The following is a 17,351-nucleotide window of genomic DNA, read 5'->3' on the forward strand; positions in this document are numbered from 1 at the left end:
CAGATTGGCATTTACAGCAGTAACAAAAATGAAAACATTTATGTTGTACCCATTTGTTATGGAATAAGGATTATATATTTCGAAAATCACAAAAATAGATCAAGTAGTTTTTTTTTTTTTTTTTTTTTACGAAAAACAAATTTACCTTTTTTTTTTTTAATTTTTTACGAAAAACAAGTTTGTCGTTTTTTATAGATAAGTGACAGACGAGGCCATGTTTTTGTTTTCTAGAGAACATAATAAGAGGAGGTAATCAGTGATTATTTTGACAGTTTCCTCGTGCATTAGGGTTGTCTGCCCTTGTCCACCAATTTATTGGATGCTTTTTTCACCCTCACCGAAACAAAGTGTCGTTAAATTAGTCAAGTCCCAATTGTTAGATTTGACACACTGCTGCCAAAATTCTTTAGTCCCAAAACTCAACTCTCTGCTATTATATTGTTTAATTGGAATTCACTATTGAGATGAGTATTATTTATTTATTGCTGACTATTATCCTCATCTTTATTAGATGTTGTTTCACGACGTTTTGGCCAACTATTCCTCTGGCCTTTGTCAGGTGGTAACCGTGACGATAGAGGAACTCCAAATCTCCTAACTGCATTCTCAGCAATTACTGCCTTCCATAGTTGTTGTCGTCTCACCACGTTTTTTGGCCAAGTAAGCTTCTGGCCAGCTTTGGGTAGGATTGAAATCGCTATCTTCAGACAATTCTCACCTTGAACCGTGAAGATTCAACGTCTCTATTCACTGCGCCACGGGCCCCGAAGGGCGATCAAGGTTGGATTTCTATCAACCTTCATTGCCCTTCGGGGCCCGTGGCACAGGGGGTAGAGATGTTGAATTTCTACGGTTCCAGGTGAGAATTGTGTCTGCTATTACCCTCTCAACCTCAAAAGCACTTCTGTTGATCGAACTCACTTCTTCAAAATCCAACTCCAAAATGAACACCCTCTCTGAAAAATCAGGCTTCTTTTATCTCCAACCAAAAGCATCTCATGTGCATATCAGGTGGCAACATTGCAGGCATATAAAGAGATAAGGCGACCATTTTTATTTCTTTTTTCTTCATTCATTTTTGGTCCACCCAGATTGGTACAAGTTGCACAAGGCAGGTTTGTAACAACTTTTTAAACATTTCAAACCACACAAAGTAAAATTTGATTTTCTTCAATAAAAACTAATTGATCAGATTACGTGATTTTTTTTACATTTTTCATCTTCGTTCTGTGACTGATACATATGCCTTATAGACATTTATGCATTTTATTTAATTTTAAATGCCACCATAAGTGCCAATATGGATAAGCACTCAAAGGTTATGACAACAGAACATATACTACATTACTCACCATCTGAATAAAGCATAGAAAAATAGTACAATAATACAATTAATTTAGACGAATGGATGCGTGGAGTCATTTGCCATAAACGTTTTGGGGCATTTTAATTTCATGCAGCAACGGGCAAACATAAGTACGACATTGAAATTCAAAGCAGTTTCGTTTCTCCCTTCTCCCAGCTGAACCCCGAAGAAGGCCTCGGTTGAAAGTGTGTTGCGTTCATCCTTTTTAAACGGTTTCTCTGTACGTGGACTTCCGTAGTTGTGCTGAATTCTTTTATCTGAAGCAGCAGATTCCAAGGCACGTATTTGTTTTGGGCTAGCAAAACAATTTGTGTGAGGACGTAATTGTAAACTATCACATGACTGGCTATTTTTTTTAATAATATCCTCTCAATCTGCTTGAAGCCGTTTATGTAGAAAAATGTGAGTCGATTGTGTTCTCATTTTGTTCATAAATCTAGTTTTCTTTAATCGGACGAAAGAGACTCTTCTGTGGGAGCTGGGTTTCTACTAAGCTAATGTTGTGCCTTACCTTGCCGCTGTGGGAGGCAGATTTTTTTTTCAGTTAATATTGTGTTTTGTTGCTGTTGTTTTTGTTGTTTTATATTTCTTTTCTTTTTTTTAATTTCTTTATTTTTAGCAATCCTTCTATGAGATGTTTTTTCAAATGTTTCTATTTAGTCGAAGTTTGATTGTAGGCTACCGTCCAAATAATTATTCGGGTGGGCGAGAGTGAAGGGGGGGATGGGTTCCTTTTTCTTTAATTTTATATTTTCTTTGTGTTTTTATTATGTTGTTTTGTTTTGTTTTGTTTTGTTTTGTTAATCAGCCTTACAACAGTCAGTTTAATTTAGTAACAAAAACGCCATGTGAAGTAGGGATGTCTCTACATTACACCACCACCACCACCACCACCACCACCACCACCAACAACAACAACAACAACAACAACAACAACAACAACAACAAAATGGAACATGAAAAAATTTTTTTATTTAATCCAGCAAAGACCTGAAGACAGAAAGACATGATATATATATATATATAGAGAGAGAGAGAGAGAGAAAGAAGAAAGAGAGAGAGAGAGAGAAGAGAGAGAGAGAAAGAAGAAAGAGAGAGAGAAAGAAGAAAGAGAGAGAGAGAGAGAGAGAAGCAGACAGACAGTTAAAAAAATAGATGATTTTGTAAAATAATGAAAGTCTACTTTATTTAATGCAGCAAAGGCCTTAAGAGAGAAAGACATATGTGTGTGTGTGTGTGTGTGTGTGTGTGTGTGTGTGTGTGTGTGTGTGTGTGTAGAGTGAGAGAGAGAGAGAGTTAAAGAGAGTCAGACAGGCAGATATAAAAATAGATGATTTTGTAAAATAATGAAAATTAAAAAAATTTACTGACTATTCACGCACATATACACATAAGAACATGCACATACACACATACATATAAGAACATGCACATACACACATACACATAAGAACATGCACATACAAACATACACATAAGAACATACACATACACACATACACATAAGAACATGCACATACGCACATACACATAAGAATATGCACATACAAACATACACGCGTGTTAGAAAATAGGAAGGTCAAAACACAAGTGCAAGCATTTAAGTTTATAAAACTCTGACGTACATGACACGTTACTCCGCCTCCGGCTTCGAAAACTTTTTTTTATTCATTTAGTTATTTCCAAAAAGATCTTTTAGGTATCAACCTATATATCTATATAATAGAATAAAGCCGTTTTCTTCTGTACCTACATTTTCCATGAGAAAATAATCGAACACTTTCTTAAACAAATCTTTCACACTCGCCACTCATAGCGCTTCCTAAACCGTGTTTAACATAATTATGCGTATATTTCATCCCCGTTTAAAAAAATTAATACATTTATTCTGTACAAACAGGTTCTCTCAAACACGTAGCAAACACTTTCACTCTATTTATTCCTCTCACTCCCATCATTACACCGTATAACTTCCTTAATAGATATAATTATATTAAGGCTACTTAATTACTTCATACTATTTCCTATGTAGTACATTAGATCTAAAAACTAAATAACAAACACCCCTCGATCTTCATGATTGTATTCAAGGAATAACATGATCTTCATGATTGTATTCAAGGAATAACGGAATATAAAAAAAAAAAAATTATTTTAGCGGTGCCGTATGGTAATTCATAATAAACAGGATCGCTCTTGAGAATACTAGAGTGAACTACCGAAAAAATCTAATAGCATTTGCAATAACTCTTTTTTTTTTTTTTAATAGCTTGACACCTGGACTCATCGTAAGTACATTATTTTTTTTTAATTATCAATATTGTTTGTTAATTAATAAAACAAACGATAACACTAATAACTTTCATCGAAATGTTTGTCTAAACTACTAAAAAAAAAAAACAAGATAAATCGGTTATCTTTTATCTGTGAATTTTTTCTTAACTGCAAAAACGAAACAACCGAATACATGAAATAAAAAAAAAAAAAACGTTTTACAACAAGAATACAAACAGTAAAAACGATTAATCCTTTTCTTACGAATGTTTTCTTTTTATTAACCTAAAGCCAAACACAAAACTGATTTACTAAATAGAAAATTCTTCTTAAAAGATAATCTTTTAATGACTTTGAAAGACTTTATTTAACACAAAACGCTCGTTACCTTTTTATTAATGTTGTTTTTGCCAAATGTAAAACTGATTAAATAACACTAAATCGATTGCTAGCATCTTTCTTTCTTCTACTCGCTCTCTTTCTCTCTCTCTCTCTCTCTCTCTCTATATATATATATATATATATGTGTGTGTGTGTGTGTGTGTGTGTGTATATGTGTATATATGTATGTATCTATCTATCTATCTATCAATATATATATATATATATATATATATATATATATATATATATATATATATATATATATATACATATATATATATATATATATATGAAATTTATTACTATGAGTCCAGAATGAGTTAATAAAAAAATAATGTACTGGACTCACAGTAATAAATTTACTATATACTGCTCTGGCTACACATTGAGCACTCTAGTCCGGTTTTTTCACCACTGGTAAATATATATATATATATATATATATATATATATATATATATATATATATATAAATATATATATATTTATATATATATTTATATATATATATACATATATATTTATATATATATATATATACATATATATATATACATATATATATATATATATACATATACATATATATATATACATATATATATATATATATATATATATATATATATATATATATATATATATGCAATATTTTACATGTAGGGTGTTCTTACTTGCGTCAGGCGGTCAGATGGTGTATCTGTGATGCTATATTTCGGGGTGTCCTCCCTACACTAGGCGTGTGTTCGACTTTCAGACATGCATCGCAAGTTTTTTCAATATATATAAAGTATATCTATCTATCTATCTATCTATCTATCTATATAAACACACACACACACACACACACACATACATATATATATATATATATATATATATATATATATATATATATATATATATATATATATAGGTTGGTGCAAATACAATATCGTTTTCTCACATGTGTTACTTTATATATGATTTCTTAATTCATTGATATATATAGCCATGCTACAAATCATTTTAAAGCGCGTTTTCCGCTCTATCGAATCGTGTTATCGTTACCGGTCTCAATCTCTTCATTCATTTTTTTTTTTTTTTTTTTTTTTTGCAGGCTTTTCGACAGCATGGACAAAATTCAAATTTGCACGATTTTCTTGTTCCCGTTCAAACTCGGCCGAAAAGCTGCAGAAACCTCTTATTATCTCAATGATGCGTTTGGCAGCAAACCACTAACGAACGTGTGGCAAAACGATGGTTCAAGAAATCTCGCGATGGTGATGAGAGCCTCGAAGATGAAGACGGTCGCGGTCGGCCGACTGCGGTTGATAACGAACATTTGAAAGCCTTAATTGAAGCTGACCCTTGCAAAACCACACGAGAAGTTGCTGTTGAACTCAAGGTCGATCACTGAACAGTTGTTCGCCATTTTAAACAAATAGGCAAATCAAAAAAGTTGGATAAATGGGTACCACATGAATTGAACGATAATAACAAAAATCGTCGTTTTGAGGTGTCTTCTACACTCCTGTGCAACAAAAACGACCCATTTCTCGTGCGGATTGTGACATGTGATGAGAAGTGGATCCTTTACGACAACCGACGACGTTCGGTACAACACTTCCCGAAGTTGAAATTGCACCAAAAAAGGGTTGTGGTGATTGTTTGGTGGTCTGCGGCTTCTTGAATCCGGACGAAACCATTACGGCTGAGAAGTATTGCCGACAAATTGACAACATACACCAGAAGCTCCAACCTATGTGCCCGAAATTGGTTAATATGAGGGGACCAATGCTCATTCATGACAACGTTCGTCCGCATGTTGTTCAACTGACCCTGCAGAAGCTGAACGAATTCGGCTACGAGATTCTGCCTCATCCGCCATATTCACCGGACCTCTCGCCTACCGATTATCACTTTTTGAAGCATCTCGACAACTTCCTGCGCAAAAAATGCTTTAAAAGCCGAGATGATGCTAAATCGGCTTTCAATGACTTCATCGCTTCCAGAACTCCGGATTTCTATGCTAATGGGATAAATAAGCTTGTTTTTCGTTGGCAAAAATGTGTCGATTCTAATGTTTCTTATTTCGATCAATAAAGTTTATAATGAAAGGAGTTATGATCTTTTGAAGTTGAACGTCACAAAACGACATTATTTTTGCACCAACCTAAAATAGTGTAGAAGAAAAAGTAGGAGACCAGCTGGCCGGTTTCGCCTTCACTTTTCGAGAGTTGGATCGGTTATTTTTTTATTTTTTATTTATTTATTTATTTTTTTTTTTTTAAAGCGAGAGAAGCCCACGAGAGAAAATATATGTTTAATACAAAATGTATTAACGGGGAGAAAAATAACAGAGGAAATACAATATATCTAAAATAAAACGATGTGTTATCTATATATAATGATAGAACCTCCTAACGGCTAGTCACGTTCAAACTAAGAGACGTTCCTAAGAAGAGAAAGGCTCTTTACAACGAATCAGAAGAAATTCCGAATGAGCACGACTCAAAATGGTAAATGAGTCAATACTGAAGTTGGTTGCACATAACGGGGTTTTAAGCAAATGATTAGCTATTGAAGACCCGGATGTGTTACCAAGAACGTCCATTGATAGGTAGGTACCATTAACGTTCTAGCTTATATTTCCACCAGTTTTTCTTTAGTAAAAATAAATCAGTTTCAAACACCGTTTTGCAATTTCGAGCGCGTGTCCTACTATGTTAATCTTATAATAGTAAGTGGAATCTTGAACACTAATTTTGTTATTTTTCTTAGAATCTGAAAAGTTGTTTTTTATTCAATCTATCTATTATATCTTTAAAAGTGAACGTGTCTGCGTATCTGTCTGTGTATCTGTGTGTCTGTATGTGTACATTTCCCTATGCAATAACTCTGTCAATTTTCAGTCTACAGACTCGAAATTTGATATACAGGGTACTGAGATTTGGGAAAATTGATGTGATCTGTTTTCGGCCAGAAATTTGGCGATTAAGGGGCCAAAGTTCGACGATTTGACCTTTGAGAACTCTACCAAACTTCTCCGACAATTTTGGATCTAAACACTTGAAATTTTAAACATAGGTTCCTTGGACATGGACCTAACTTAATAACTTTATTTGAGCTCCAAACAATAAATTTTAAGGGGTCATAATAGGGGTCAAATTTGAAAAAATTGACCGCTTTTTGTTTTGCTCAACATACACCTCCAAATACCCGGGCAACGCCGGGCACCCATGCATTACTTATTGCACGCCCCTCGTAAATGTACGGAAGCTATCCCAGTCAGCCATAGTGTATCGATATACTGTACGATGGAGAGGTACTCTGGGGACTTATTATATTTCATTTTTATCTTAATTGATACAACAGAGTGGTCGGAAGATCCAAGTGGAGACAGAACAGAAACTGAACATAGTTTAGGGCAAGTTGTGAGAAAAAGGTTTAGTAGACTCGCATACTGGCCGTCATTGTCGGGCACACGGGTGGGTTCGTGAACAATCTGAGAGAGGTCATAAGAAATGGAGAAATCATGACAGAACCTCTCCTCATCATCGGTCTTGTTTGAGTGGGTCAACCATTCCACGTTGTGAACATTGAAGTCTTTACATACTTGAATGTTAGCTGAAGGATAAGTATTGTTTATTTAACATTATCACACAAAAGAATTATAATAGCAAAAAGTATTTCTACTTTTTTTTAATTACAGGTTTCGCATAATTTTTATATGTAAGATTTTAATATTTTCCTTGATTGCATTAACAATTATTAAAAAAAATTAATTTAAAACAGGAACGTAGAAAAATAATTAAATTAAAAAATGGTAAAAATGATATAAACGTTCAGGATAGGAATGTACGGATGCACATCTGGAGAGAAAAAAAACTAGCACCTCTTTGCTCTCTTTTAATTACATGACGTCATTTTCACACAGTCTTTCGACTGGCGAAATTTTGGGCTTCCGTATATTCCGTGTTTACAAAACTTCGTTTGTTACGATTTTCCGAAGAGCAAAATCGGTCGCTTTTGGGGCTAATTAAGCTATTTTTTTTTTTTTTTGTATATACAAAATGTTTTTTGTTTTTTTTAATTCAATATCTTAGGACTTTACTAATTATCCATGAAATAGACACAGAAAACTAATATTTATCTTTTAAAAGATTTTTACAATGAATTTATTTAACTTCAAAATTTAGCTGAATTGGTTAGCTCGCCGTGAAAACATTTTTTTATGACTTTTATTTTTTACGTGTACAAATATCCCACCCCCCTCTCCCACTTTTGGAAATTAACTTTAGTCTTTAATCTTTCAAATACAATCAAAAAGTGGTCGGAAAACCTGGCGGCGCAGAGGCTGTTCTTGGCCTTCGGGCCAGGATCGAAAAAGGAAGTAATCAGTTCTGGTCAATGTGGGGACAAGCCTTCATATCGGCCAACTGAACTGCTAATTTTGGACCCTGCCAGAGTGCCCCCTTGGGGGAGCTGGTTTTGCCTCCCCACATTAAAAAACGGCCTTGTGCCTTATTTGCTCAGTGGGGAAGCAAATAAATAAAGAGCAGGGAGAGGTTAGCAACGTCCTTTCTGTGGAAAAGAGGTTGCAGGAAAGAGAAAAGGGCATCACCTGATAGATAGTCTATTTTGACAATGACTGTATATGAAGACTGCAAACAAAACTTAGAGGGAAGGTCTAATATACTATGGAATCCCTTTCTCGGTATTTTGCCTGTCTTCATGCAGAACCTAAAGATGACGTCACAAAAAGCGATATTCACTCAAACGGGTGAAAGTCACCGAGAGAATCTTTTTGACGTCATAAAAACGATGCGTCACAAAGGATTAACGCAATACACTAAAACAGGATGAATACATCAGGAAACTCCTGTATGACGTCATAGACGATAAAGTAACAAAAGAATGTCATCATCCGTTAAAAGAGAGAAAACAGAAAATCCACACCTTTCGTGTCACACGAACCGTGTGTGTGTGTGTGTGTGCGCGCGCGCGTGCGCATTATTAGCGAATCTGTATTATTTAATTGTTACGTTCACCTAAACGTTTTGTTTATATTCGAGTCGCCTTCATTTGGGGCGTATTTTTTTTTTTATTTATCAATAATGTTTTTATTTATTAAACATTTGAATATATATTTTTAATTCAAATATCTTTTAATACAATAACTTTTATGCACGTAAAATATAATAAATATTTGAATTAAAAATATATATTCGAATTTTTAATAAATAAAAAAAATAAACATAAAAATTAAACTATTTAATTTTATTTTTATCTTAAGTAAATTGAACTAGAACTGTTTCTTTTTTTTTTTTTTTTTTCCCACATTTGAACAGAGCACTGGTTTCCTCTGTGGAAATCAACCATTAAGTCGCCTGACGATGATTTCTGGTTTTAACCGACCATTTGTCCGAAACATAAGCATCATATCTAGTGTCGCGTCGCGACTATGTAAATTTGTTTATATATATATATATATATATATATATATATATATATATATATATATATATATATATAGTCTTAAAATATAATTATCCACTGACACGTGTTTCGTCGTCTACGACTCATCAGAGTGGTTGAAAAAATTGCGAAACAAAAATAAAAAGATTCCCATGCAACACCGGATAAAAATGAATAAATTTGTTATAGATTTTTCATTGCCTAAGTAGTCACACGTGAAGTGAACAAAACGAATCTGCCCCAGAGCCAATGTCGCACAACACACGCAATCATATCGCCGTAAATAAAAGAAATAACAGAAAAAGTCCTTGAGTGAGATTGAAAGTATCATAAAATAATTCGAACTGAATGTCGAAAGGCCAAGGCTGAACACGTAAACAAAAACAAACGAATAATTGCAACTTAAGAAATATTTTATTTGCTTCATTTTTTTTTTTCAATAATAATATTATTTCCTGTAATTTGCTAAGTTTTACACATAGTTGAAAAAAAAATGATATATGGGGTTGTACTGTATAAATATAACATAAAATGATCACCCGCATAGCACAGTGTAATGCGGTATAATCACATTGAAACACCGGTTCCCGTTAGATCACCGAAGTTACGCAACATTGAACCCGGTTAATATTAAAATCGGTGACGATTTGAGAATTCTAAATGGTGTATATGTGATCTCTGCTTATTTTGGCGTTGTTTTCAGCGTCCTGGATTTCTCCTTGTCACTGGACTCAAGCAATGCCGATTCAGTAGAGATTTGGTTGATATTGCGTAACACTTGCCTCACAGTTACACGCGCAGATACCTTTACAGGGGCTATCCATTGTTTTTCGAGACTGAACGGAGGCGATTATTATTATTATTATTATTATTATTATTATTATTATTATTTGTTTGTTTGTTTGCTGGTTTGTTTATTTATTTTGTATTTTCAAAATGGCTACCATAAAATCACAATGCATAAGTAATGGTTTTATTTTTAATAAGCTATTTTGAACAAAATGTACCCGGGCTTCTATAAACTAGGAAATCATTCAATTTTATATTTTAACTAGTTTCATATCACAAACTTTATCTTAAATACAACATTCAAAATTAATCAGCCTAATAAAGTGCATACGTAAAATAAAATAAAAAAAAGAACGTCATCCAATTATTTTTTACAGAGAGAGAGGGGGGGGAGTTAAGTAATGTTCCTATTTACTTGCCTCTCCACGATGGCAGAGTTAGACACAACATCGGTTTTTAATGTGGGGAAAATCCAGTTCTCCAAAAATCGATCAGAACAAAAATAAAAATTGCCTCAATCTAGAAGGACTTCTCCTCCTGACTGATTGAGGTCAGTAAAGGTGAAGTGTAGCATCAAAACAGATACTACACTTTGTTCCTAGCCAAATAAGTAATGTTACAAAATAATCACACAATGATAATTTGCCGGCATCTGGGCGGTAGAGTTATATTTCTTTGCGTCATATTTATTTATTTATTTATGTCATTTTGAAGATTTTAACTGTGTTATGGCGGCCAAATGTGACGTCATACTTCGACTGGTGTTATGACAAAAAATAATCCTCATTATATGTTTGCCCATTTTTGTTTATTTGTTTGTTTTTAACAAATTGTACGATTTTAAACAAATAATAAAATTAAATTTCTTTTTATAAATAGGAATTAAAAAATATATTTTTTGAAAATATTAACGACCCATTTAATTGTTAATTATGAAAAAAAGAATTATTACACATTAAAAATTATTAACAAATAATAAATTCCAACTGTTTTTATGAATATATTACAAGTTTAAAAACAAATTAACAAATAATAAAATCAAACTTTTCTCACTTTTTACAAATTAAACATCATAATAATGATGTAATGTTACGTATACCCACATCCCACCACTGCCCTTTGCAGTCCTCTCCCCTTTCTACATAACTCTCTTATAAAATGAAGAGGGCTTCTCATGTTAAGGTGGCTGCTCAATAAAGCTGCGATTACACTTAGTTCTGTGTCGTCTTCATTCTGATACTAACCCATGAACGTAACAGAATACAGAATGTTGCCGAAGATATATAACATAAAAACTTTTCGCTATAACACTGATTGAAAGGGGGGAAATGCCACATTTGGTCGTCATAACACAGTTATCATTTTCAATATAACCATTTTGTATTTATTTTTCATAAAGTTTTTTTTTTCTTTTTAAATTAATTGAACTCATTCTATTACACGGGGAAATATTTAAAAAATAAGAATATCAAATTGTATAAAATAAGAAATTAATATACATATTTATATAGACACACTTATATACATCTATATACACATATATTTACATGTATATATATATATATATATATATATATGCATACACATACATACATATAGATATATGTACATGCATAGACACACACACACACACACACACACACATATATATATATATGTATATATAGTTATATATATATAGTTATATGTACACACGCATATATAAATACATATATATATATATAAATGCACACAAAAATATGTGGCTTCCTTCAGTCTTGACAGACTGTGGATACCAACTTTAAGGGTGCATGTGCGTGAAATTTTTGTGGCAAGAGTTGCACAATCTCCAACCACACCTCTCCTGAGTCGACATTGTTGAATACCAGTTGCAAATGGAGGTTCAGGACGACTGGAAACAATGTCAAGATAAGCGGAAAGCATTCCCAAATGGTCACCCATCTGGTACTAGCCAGGCTCAACGTTACTTAACTTCGGTAATCTGACGAGAACCTGTGTGTCAACATGATTATGCCGTACATATATTTATATACATACATACGTGTGCACGTGTCTGAATATAACAGTTTTAATATTTTTATTTTAATTTCTATAACTTGATCAGTCATTATTTATTCACCAATGATTACTCATTTGAATTTGCATTTAAAAATTATAATATATATATATATATATATATATATATATATATATATATATATATATATATATATATATATATATATACGCGAATCTCCCGACCGGCGGTAATGGTGACACCCTGCACTGATGATTCCCGAAAGGATGAAACACAAGTGTCAGTAGATATTTTTAAAAAAAGTATTATTTTCGGGAATCATCAGTGCAGGGTGTCACCATTACCTCCGGTCGAGAGATTCGCGTGTGTGTGTATATATATATATATATATATATATATATATATATATATATATATATATATATATATATATATATATATATATATATACGTGCGCAGGCGATTTTTTATTTACCCTAGTTATAAAGTATCAGGGAAATTTTTAAATGCAAATTCAAATGAATAAAATGGATAATGACGAATCAAGTGTGTGTGTGTGTGTGTGTTAAATTTATTTATGCAAACATTGATGGCTACATATATGCATACATGTTTCTGTAATCACCCGTTATTAGGGAGACTACGTCTTCAAGCCAAGAATTTCCCTCGAAAGCAAACCTAAAATATAGTTAACAACGAACAATGAGGAAAACATTTTCTTTCTTAGGTGGTCGCTTATTTCAGGTGGAAAATATAATTTTAAAAAAAGCAAACAAAAAAAAAAAAAACAAGCTTACAGTCTCACTTACAGTCCGGGGATGTTTTCCTGTCGGATTAGGATAACTTTCTTTCTTTCTTTTAAACCAGCCGTATAAAGTGTATAAACAAATAAGCGACCATATTAAAAAGAAAATAAATAAATAGACAAGCATCTCTGCTTAACGAAATAAGTTATGTTAAATTAACGAAACAAGTGTTATAAAAAAAAAAATTTACAACCAGTTTCAAAAGTTTTAAACTATGCCAGTCAGTAGAAAATTTAATTGTTTATCGTTTGGTAATAGTTATTTGTTGTATATTTCTTTCTGTTTTTTCTTCTTTTTTACTAACTATACGACACTTTTATCAAACAATTTTATTACATTACATCTCCGTTTGGTATTTTCTGTGATAATTACTATAACTGGTAGTGATACAATGTTTCTTCAGGCTTAAATTAATGTTATTGTCCTACACATTACCTCCTTTTCAGGAGAAAGGATTGGTTTAGTTCAGATTGTCTGAACCTCCCCAACGTATCTATGTACGGTAAAATTTGCACTCATGTACCCCTTTTTATTTTAAGCGTTGGGGGGGGGGGGATAAAATCCCCCACTATAAACTGACGTCATGTTTAACCTTGCGTAAGTGCAAGGAAAGGGGTAAACTACATAACAATGCAATTGGAAACAAGCAAAAATACAATGTAAACAAATCATAGCCAATTCAACTAATTACATGTATTTCTTTCATTGAAGAAGAAGAAGAAGAAGAAGAAGAAGAAGAAGAAGAAGAAGAAGAAGAGGAAGAAGAGGAAGAAGAATAACAACAATAACAACAACAACAATGGCATGGATCGACTACAAAAAAGCGTACGGCAGGATCTCCCAAGCATGGATAATAGAATGCCTAAAAATGTATAAAATACCAAGCGGGATCACCGACGTAATAGAAAATGCAATGAAAACATGGAGACTGGAATTGACAGCTGATGGACAACACATAACAGAAATTAACATACAAAGAGGCATCTTTCAAGGAGACTCACTAGCCATGATGCCCTTGAACAGTATTCTGAGAAAGTGCCAAGCCGGATACAAGTTCTCCAATACAGAGGGAAAAATGTACCGCCTGATGTACATGGACGATCTGAAACTTTTTGCAGGGACCGAAAAGGAACTAGAGACATTAATTAACACTACCAGAATCTTCAGCCAAGATATCCAAATGGAATTTGGAATGGAAAAGTGTGCACAACTAGTTATAAGAAAGGGAAAACTGGAAACGACAGAAGGCATGGAACTACTCAACCAAACAGAAATGAGGGCACTATGGGAACAAGACGACTATAAATACTTGGGAATTCTGGAAGCGGACACCATCAGAGCAACAGAAATGAAAGAGAAAGTTGGAAAGGAATACCTCAGGAGAACAAGAAAACTCCTGGAAACTAAATTATATAGTAGAAACCTAATAAAAGGTATTAATACATGGGCAGTATCACTAGTAAGATACTCTGGACCGTTTATAGGGTGGACAAAAGAAGAACTGAGACAACTCGACCAGAAAACCAGGAAACTCATGACTATGCATAATGCACTACACCCGAAGGACGATATTGACAGACTCTACGTGAAAAGGAAAGACGGCGGAAGGGGACTGATCTGTATAGAAGACTGTGTGAAAGACACGACAAAAGCACTAGAAAAATATATAATGCAAAACACTGAAAGGATAATTATGGCAGCGAGAGACACTGAAAAAAACAAAACAGAAAACAGAGAGACAAACGACAAAACGAGAAAAGAAAAATGGGAAGAGAAACAACTTCATGGAAGATTCATAAGAATGACAAAAGATGAGAATAACGAAAACACCTGGACATGGATGCGAAAAGGACACATAAACCGAGAAACTGAATCTCTAATAACTGCAGCACAAGATAACTCGATAAGAACCGACCATATCAAAGCAAGGATCGATAAAACACAAGAAAACAGCAAATGCAGACTCTGTGGACAAAGAGACGAAACGATAAACCATATAGTAAGTGAATGCAGCAAACTTGCCCAAAATGAATACAAAAACAGGCATGACCAAGTGGGGAGAGTGGTACACTGGGAATTGTGTAAACGACTGCATTTTGAGCGTACAGACAAATGGTACAAGCATAAACCTGCAACAGCACTCGAAAACGAGAACCACAAAATCCTATGGGCATGGACATACAGACGGACAAACCCATCCAAGCAAGAAGACCAGATATCGTAATAATTAACAAGAAAGAAAATTCCTGTCAAATCGTAGACTTTTCAGACCCAGCTGACCACAGGGTGAATATAAAAGAAAAGGAGAAACGAAGCAAATACACAGAGCTAGCCAGAGAGTTAAAAGGGATTTGGATGATGAAGAAAATCCAAATAGTACCGATAATAGTAGAAGCACTAGGAACAATTCCGAAAAACTTCGAAAAAAGAATGTCAGAAATTGGAATCAGAGGAATAACTGCAAAAGTACAACGACTAACGATAATGAAAACGACTGAAATATTAAGGAAACCCCTTGAGTGCGAAGAATAATACAAGACAATATAACGAATAAGCGTTACAGGGAATGAAGAACACCAAAACTGCATATTTACAAGTTCTACACCCCCCCCCCATCATGCATTCCCACCATTGTTTCATCACCGATCCCCCCCCCAAAAATAAAATTATACCAAAGGGCCGAGAAGGGTCAATAAGGATTGAAAGACCGAGAAGCGAGCGCCAACCAGACCTCGGCTGGACAAGCGCAAAGAGAACTGGGACCTTGGGGAGGCTGAGTGCCACTCAAATTCCAGTATAAACCAATGGCCACTACCAGCGAGAAATTAATGGTAAGCGGCTGTTGCGATGATACAAATTCATTTGCAAATGCTATCGAAGGAGGTGGAGAGAGCTGGACGTCTGGGGAGACTTTTTGTCACTCAGCTTCCAGAGAACACCACAGGTTTCCAATCAGATCGTTTGTTGACTTGTGTGAAAGCTCCATGTGAGCCAATAATAGTAATAATAATAATAATAATAATAATAATAATAATAATAATAATAATAATAATAATAATGACAACAGTAACAACAACGATAACAACAACAACCAGGGACCACAGAAGAATTTTTTGAAAAATTGTGTGAAAACTCTTAGTGAATAATAATAATAATAATAATAATAATAATAATAATAATAATAATAATAATAATAATAATAATAAATGGCTGCTGCTCGCGAGAAATCAATGGTAAGCGGCTGTTACTATAATGCAAATTCATTTGCCAATGCTATCGAAAGAGGTGGAGAACTGGAAATCTGGGGAAACTTGTTGTCACTCAGCTTCCAGGGAACATCACACCACAGATTGCTCTCAAGGAGAGATCCTTTATGATCTGTGTGAAAGCTCCTTGTGAACCAATAATAATAATAATAATAATAATAATAATAATAATAATAATAATAATAATAATAATAATAATAATAATTCGTAACTTCTTGAGAATGTGTATGTGTGTGTTTGAGAGAGAGAGACAGACAGACAGACAGAGGAGGGAGCAGTGCCAGTGGTGCACTGGTGCGTGTTGCAGCTGCACTGCTGCACTTTCTGGCTTCGGGCTGCTATGAAAGTGTAGTATTTGAGTGCTATGATGTCCTCAGTTGGTGGAGGAGGAGTCCTTCTGGACCGAGACAATTGTTGTCTTTGTCTTAATTCAGAGTGTTCCTTTTCGTGGATCTGGATACCCCCACCTCCACCCCTTCCTTCGCATATTAAAATCTGACCTTGAGTATAACTCTGCCCTCGTAGGGATGCAAATAAATAAAATGTGTAATTCTGTTTGTTTCGCAATTGCTACGCAGTCCAGTCCAGTGGTAAGTAATCGATATAATTATTATTGATTGTGTGTGTGTGTGTGTGTGTGTGTGTGTGTGTGTGTGTGTGTGTGTGTGTTACTGCGTCATGTGTATTATTATATTGCTTCAACTGCATTGCACTTCGTTATGACATGTGTGTTATGTTATGAGGCTTATTATTTGTTTGAATATGCTTATTTGGCCATCTATCTTTTTATTTCCCTCCCCCCCTCTCTCTCTCTCTCTCTCTCATATATATATATATATATATATATATATATATATATATATATATATATATTGTAGGGCATATTTTTACATTTGTAATACATTGACACATATATTTCATCCTACGATTCCCCAAAATGCCTATTTTCAACAATTATTCCTACATTCAAATGCGTCTAATTTCATCTT

General features: G+C 33.9%; 1 protein-coding gene and 1 long non-coding RNA gene across 19 annotated transcripts in view; one reads left to right on the forward strand and one right to left on the reverse strand.

Annotated features, from left to right (window-relative positions):
• LOC145258350 (cGMP-dependent 3',5'-cyclic phosphodiesterase-like) overlaps positions 1 to 17,351 on the reverse strand; it is an 889,144-nt gene that overhangs the window by 870,408 nt on the left and 1,385 nt on the right. The window lies entirely within an intron of this gene.
• LOC145258579 (uncharacterized) overlaps positions 16,651 to 17,351 on the forward strand; it is a 48,829-nt gene continuing 48,128 nt past the window's right edge. The window contains exon 1 of the long non-coding RNA XR_013864108.1: positions 16,651 to 16,952. This is a non-coding gene — a long non-coding RNA (uncharacterized LOC145258579). The remainder of the gene's footprint in view (positions 16,953 to 17,351) is intronic.

Source organism: Euprymna scolopes, chromosome 3 (assembly GCF_053919585.1).
Source record: "Euprymna scolopes isolate OS-2025 chromosome 3, ASM5391958v1, whole genome shotgun sequence".
Lineage (NCBI taxonomy): Eukaryota > Metazoa > Mollusca > Cephalopoda > Sepiida > Sepiolidae > Euprymna > Euprymna scolopes.